The sequence below is a fragment of the Ochotona princeps genome, chromosome Y, assembly GCF_030435755.1.
Source record: "Ochotona princeps isolate mOchPri1 chromosome Y, mOchPri1.hap1, whole genome shotgun sequence".
NCBI lineage: Eukaryota > Metazoa > Chordata > Mammalia > Lagomorpha > Ochotonidae > Ochotona > Ochotona princeps.
The window spans coordinates 6,539,911-6,546,620 of record NC_080866.1 but is presented as its reverse complement, the minus strand read 5'-3'; positions in this window follow the sequence as shown (position 1 = coordinate 6,546,620).

Genomic DNA, 6,710 nt, shown 5'->3' with positions numbered 1-6,710 from the left:
AGTCCGAATTCAGAACCGGAACACAGAATTCGGAACTCAGAACTTAACATTCAGTACTCAGAATTCAGAACTCAGAAATCTCAACTCTGAATTCTGGTCACAGAATTCACAACTCTGAAATCAGAATACAGACTGTAGAATTTAGAACTCCGAACTCAGAGCTAAGAGCTAAGAGTTGAGAATTCATAACTCAGTATTCAGAACTGAGAAATGAGAACTCAGAACTCAGATGTCACAGCTAAGAATTCAGAACTCAGTTATCAGAACTCACTTATCAGAACTCAGAACACAAAATTCCGGACTCAGTAGTCAGAACTAGAAACTGAGAACTCAGAATTTGTAACTCAGAATTCTGAACTCTGAACTCAAAATTCAGAACGCAATTGAAAAATTTGAACTCAGAACTCAGAATACAGTACTCAAGATTCAGACCTCAAAATTCAGAACTCGGCACTCATAAAAACATAATGCACAACAAAATCTCAAATCTCAGAATTCAAAACTCAGAAAATAGAACTAACAACTCAGAATTCAAACTCAGATCTCAGAGTGTAGCACTTGGGGTTGAAATTCATTCCTCAGAACTCAGAACTCAGAATTCAGAATTCAGAGTTCAGAACTCAGCATGACAACTCAGTATTCAGATCTCGCAGTTCAGCACACAGAATTGACAACTTAGAAATCAGAACACACAATACAGTGATCAGTATTCAGAGTTCAGCATGCAGACTCAAACTCACAATTCAGAACTCAGCACTCAGAACTCAGAATGCAGACCTCAGGAACCAGAACTCAGAGTTTACAACCCTGAACTCAGAATTCTCATTTCAGAACTGAAATTCATAACTCAGAACACAAGACTCAGATGTCAGAACTCAGAAGTCAGAACTCAAAACTCAGAACTCAGAACTCAGAACTCGATAGTTAGACTTCAGAAGATAGAACTCAGATATTCGGTCTCCTAACTCAGACAAAGAACTCAGAGTTGAAACTTCAGAACTCAGAAGTCACAATTCACCACACAGAATTCGTGACTAGGAATTCATAAATGAGACTCAGTTCTCAAAATTCACAAATCAGAATTCAGAAATCCGAATTCCGAGCCCGGGACACAGAATTCGGAACACAGAATTCAGAACTCAAAATTCAGTACGCAGAATTCAGAACTCAGAACTCACAACTCTGAATTCTGATCTCAGAATCCACAACTCTGAATTCAGAATACAGGCTTCAGTTTAGAACTCCGAACTCAGATCTCAGAACTAAGAGTTGAGAATTCATAACTCAGAACTCAGAATTCAGAAATGATGACTCAGAACTTGGAATTCAGAACTCAGAAATCACAACTCAGTATTCAGAACCCAGAATTCATAACCCAGAATTCTCACCTTAGAATTCTGAACTCAGAATTCAAACTCGAATATCAGAACTGGGAAATGAGTATTTGGAACTCAGACTACGGACTTCATAACTTAGAATTCAGAACAAAGAACTCAGTTCTCAGCACTCAGAAATCAGAACTCAGAACTCAGAATTCACACCTTAGAATTCGGAACTCAGAATCCTAAGTCAGAATTCAAAACTTGGAAATCAGAATTTGGAACTCAGAATACGGAATTCAGAACACAGAACTCAGAATTCAGAACTCAGTTCTCAGAACTCAGAACACAGTGTGGAGTACTCATGATTCAGAACTCAGAATTCACACCTTAGAATTCAGAACTCAGAATTCAGAACACACAATTCAGAACTCAAAACGCAGAAATCAGAACTGTAACTCAGAATTGTGAAATCAGAACTCAGAATTCAGAACGCAATGGAGAACTTTGAAGTCAGAATTCAGAATCAATGACTCAGGGTACGTAACTCAGAATCCACGACTCAGAAATCAGAACTGGATTACAGATCTCAGAATTCAAAATTCAGAATTCAGAAGTCCGAATTCAGAACCGGAACACAGAATTCGGAACTCAGAACTTAACATTCAGTACTCAGAATTCAGAACTCAGAAATCTCAACTCTGAATTCTGGTCACAGAATTCACAACTCTGAAATCAGAATACAGACTGTAGAATTTAGAACTCCGAACTCAAAGCTAAGAGCTAAGAGTTGAGAATTCATAACTCAGTATTCAGAACTGAGAAATGAGAACTCAGAACTCAGATGTCACAGCTAAGAATTCAGAACTCAGTTATCAGAACTCACTTATCAGAACTCAGAACACAAAATTCCGGACTCAGTAGTCAGAACTAGAAACTGCGAACTCAGAATTTGTAACTCAGAATTCTGAACTCTGAACTCAGAATTCAGAACGCAATTGAAAAATTTGAACTCAGAACTCAGAATACAGTACTCAAGATTCAGACCTCAAAATTCAGAACTCGGCACTCATAAAAACATAATGCACAACAAAATCTCAAATCTCCGAATTCAAAACTCAGAAAATAGAACTAACAACTCAGAATTCAAACTCAGATCTCAGAGTGTAGCACTTTGGATTGAGAATTCATTCCTCAGAACTCAGAACTCAGAATTCAGAATTCAGAGTTCAGAACTCAGCATGACAACTCAGTATTCAGATCTCTCAGTTCAGCACACAGAATTGACAACTTAAAAATCAGAACACACAATACAGTGATCAGTATTCAGAGTTCAGCATGCAGACTCAAACTCACAATTCAGAACTCAGCACTCAGAACTCAGAATGCAGACCTCAGGAACCAGAACTCAGAGTTTACAACCCTGAACTCAGAATTCGCATTTCAGAACTGAAATTCATAACTCAGAACACAAGACTCAGATGTCAGAACTCAGAAGTCAGAACTCAAAACTCAGAACTCAGAACTCAGAACTCGATAGTTAGACTTCAGAAGATAGAACTCAGATATTCGGTCTCCTAACTCAGACAAAGAACTCAGAGTTGAAACTTCAGAACTCAGAAGTCACAATTCACCACACAGAATTCGTGACTAGGAATTCATAAATGAGACTCAGTTCTCAAAATTCACAAATCAGAATTCAGAAATCCGAATTCAGAGCCCGGGACACAGAATTCGGAACACAGAATTCAGAACTCAAAATTCAGTACGCAGAATTCAGAACTCAGAACTCACAACTCTGAATTCTGATCTCAGAATCCACAACTCTGAATTCAGAATACAGGCTTCAGTTTAGAACTCCGAACTCAGATCTCAGAACTAAGAGTTGAGAATTCATAACTCAGAACTCAGAATTCAGAAATGATGACTCAGAACTTGGAATTCAGAACTCAGAAATCACAACTCAGTATTCAGAACCCAGAATTCATAACCCAGAATTCTCACCTTAGAATTCTGAACTCAGAATTCAAACTCGAATATCAGAACTGGGAAATGAGTATTTGGAACTCAGACTACGGACTTCATAACTTAGAATTCAGAACAAAGAACTCAGTTCTCAGCACTCAGAAATCAGAACTCAGAACTCAGAATTCACACCTTAGAATTCGGAACTCAGAATCCTAAGTCAGAATTCAAAACTTGGAAATCAGAATTTGGAACTCAGAATACGGAATTCAGAACACAGAACTCAGAATTCAGAACTCAGTTCTCAGAACTCAGAACACAGTGTGGAGTACTCATGATTCAGAACTCAGAATTCACACCTTAGAATTCGGAACTCAGAATTCAGAACACACAATTCAGAACTCAAAACGCAGAAATCAGAACTGTAACTCAGAATTGTGAAATCAGAACTCAGAATTCAGAACGCAATGGAGAACTTTGACGTCAGAATTCAGAATCAATTACTCAGGGTACGTAACTCAGAATCCACGACTCAGAAATCAGAACTGAGATACAGATCTCAGAATTCAAAATTCAGAATTCAGAAGTCCGAATTCAGAACCGGAACACAGAATTCGGAACTCAGAACTTAACATTCAGTACTCAGAATTCAGAACTCAGAAATCTCAACTCTGAATTCTGGTCACAGAATTCACAACTCTGAAATCAGAATACAGACTGTAGAATTTAGAACTCCGAACTCAGAGCTAAGAGCTAAGAGTTGAGAATTCATAACTCAGTATTCAGAACTGAGAAATGAGAACTCAGAACTCAGATGTCACAGCTAAGAATTCAGAACTCAGTTATCAGAACTCACTTATCAGAACTCAGAACACAAAATTCCGGACTCAGTAGTCAGAACTAGAAACTGCGAACTCAGAATTTGTAACTCAGAATTCTGAACTCTGAACTCAGAATTCAGAACGCAATTGAAAAATTTGAACTCAGAACTCAGAATACAGTACTCAAGATTCAGACCTCAAAATTCAGAACTCGGCACTCATAAAAACATAATGCACAACAAAATCTCAAATCTCCGAATTCAAAACTCAGAAAATAGAACTAACAACTCAGAATTCAAACTCAGATCTCAGAGTGTAGCACTTGGGGTTGAAATTCATTCCTCAGAACTCAGAACTCAGAATTCAGAATTCAGAGTTCAGAACTCAGCATGACAACTCAGTATTCAGATCTCGCAGTTCAGCACACAGAATTGACAACTTAGAAATCAGAACACACAATACAGTGATCAGTATTCAGAGTTCAGCATGCAGACTCAAACTCACAATTCAGAACTCAGCACTCAGAACTCAGAATGCAGACCTCAGGAACCAGAACTCAGAGTTTACAACCCTGAACTCAGAATTCTCATTTCAGAACTGAAATTCATAACTCAGAACACAAGACTCAGATGTCAGAACTCAGAAGTCAGAACTCAAAACTCAGAACTCAGAACTCAGAACTCGATAGTTAGACTTCAGAAGATAGAACTCAGATATTCGGTCTCCTAACTCAGACAAAGAACTCAGAGTTGAAACTTCAGAACTCAGAAGTCACAATTCACCACACAGAATTCGTGACTAGGAATTCATAAATGAGACTCAGTTCTCAAAATTCACAAATCAGAATTCAGAAATCCGAATCAGAGCCCGGGACACAGAATTCGGAACTCAGAACTCAAAATTCAGTACGCAGAATTCAGAACTCAGAACTCACAACTCTGAATTCTGATCTCAGAATCCACAACTCTGAATTCAGAATACAGGCTTCAGTTTAGAACTCCGAACTCAGATCTCAGAACTAAGAGTTGAGAATTCATAACTCAGAACTCAGAATTCAGAAATGATGACTCAGAACTTGGAATTCAGAACTCAGAAATCACAACTCAGTATTCAGAACCCAGAATTCATAACCCAGAATTCTCACCTTAGAATTCTGAACTCAGAATTCAAACTCGAATATCAGAACTGGGAAATGAGTATTTGGAACTCAGACTACGGACTTCATAACTTAGAATTCAGAACACAGAACTCAGTTCTCAGCACTCAGAACTCAGAACTCAGAACTCAGAATTCACACCTTAGAATTCGGAACTCAGAATCCTAAGTCAGAATTCAAAACTTGGAAATCAGAATTTGGAACTCAGAATACGGAATTCAGAACACAGAACTCAGAATTCAGAACTCAGTTCTCAGAACTCAGAACACAGTGTGGAGTACTCATGATTCAGAACTCAGAATTCACACCTTAGAATTCGGAACTCAGAATTCAGAACACACAATTCAGAACTCAAAACGCAGAAATCAGAACTGTAACTCAGAATTGTGAAATCAGAACTCAGAATTCAGAACGCAATGGAGAACTTTGACGTCAGAATTCAGAATCAATTACTCAGGGTACGTAACTCAGAATCCACGACTCAGAAATCAGAACTGAGATACAGATCTCAGAATTCAAAATTCAGAATTCAGAAGTCCGAATTCAGAACCGGAACACAGAATTCGGAACTCAGAACTTAACATTCAGTACTCAGAATTCAGAACTCAGAAATCTCAACTCTGAATTCTGGTCACAGAATTCACAACTCTGAAATCAGAATACAGACTGTAGAATTTAGAACTCCGAACTCAGAGCTAAGAGCTAAGAGTTGAGAATTCATAACTCAGTATTCAGAACTGAGAAATGAGAACTCAGAACTCAGATGTCACAGCTAAGAATTCAGAACTCAGTTATCAGAACTCACTTATCAGAACTCAGAACACAAAATTCCGGACTCAGTAGTCAGAACTAGAAACTGCGAACTCAGAATTTGTAACTCAGAATTCTGAACTCTGAACTCAGAATTCAGAACGCAATTGAAAAATTTGAACTCAGAACTCAGAATACAGTACTCAAGATTCAGACCTCAAAATTCAGAACTCGGCACTCATAAAAACATAATGCACAACAAAATCTCAAATCTCAGAATTCAAAACTCAGAAAATAGAACTAACAACTCAGAATTCAAACTCAGATCTCAGAGTGTAGCACTTGGGGTTGAAATTCATTCCTCAGAACTCAGAACTCAGAATTCAGAATTCAGAGTTCAGAACTCAGCATGACAACTCAGTATTCAGATCTCGCAGTTCAGCACACAGAATTGACAACTTAGAAATCAGAACACACAATACAGTGATCAGTATTCAGAGTTCAGCATGCAGACTCAAACTCACAATTCAGAACTCAGCACTCAGAACTCAGAATGCAGACCTCAGGAACCAGAACTCAGAGTTTACAACCCTGAACTCAGAATTCTCATTTCAGAACTGAAATTCATAACTCAGAACACAAGACTCAGATGTCAGAACTCAGAAGTCAGAACTCAAAACTCAGAACTCAGAACTCAGA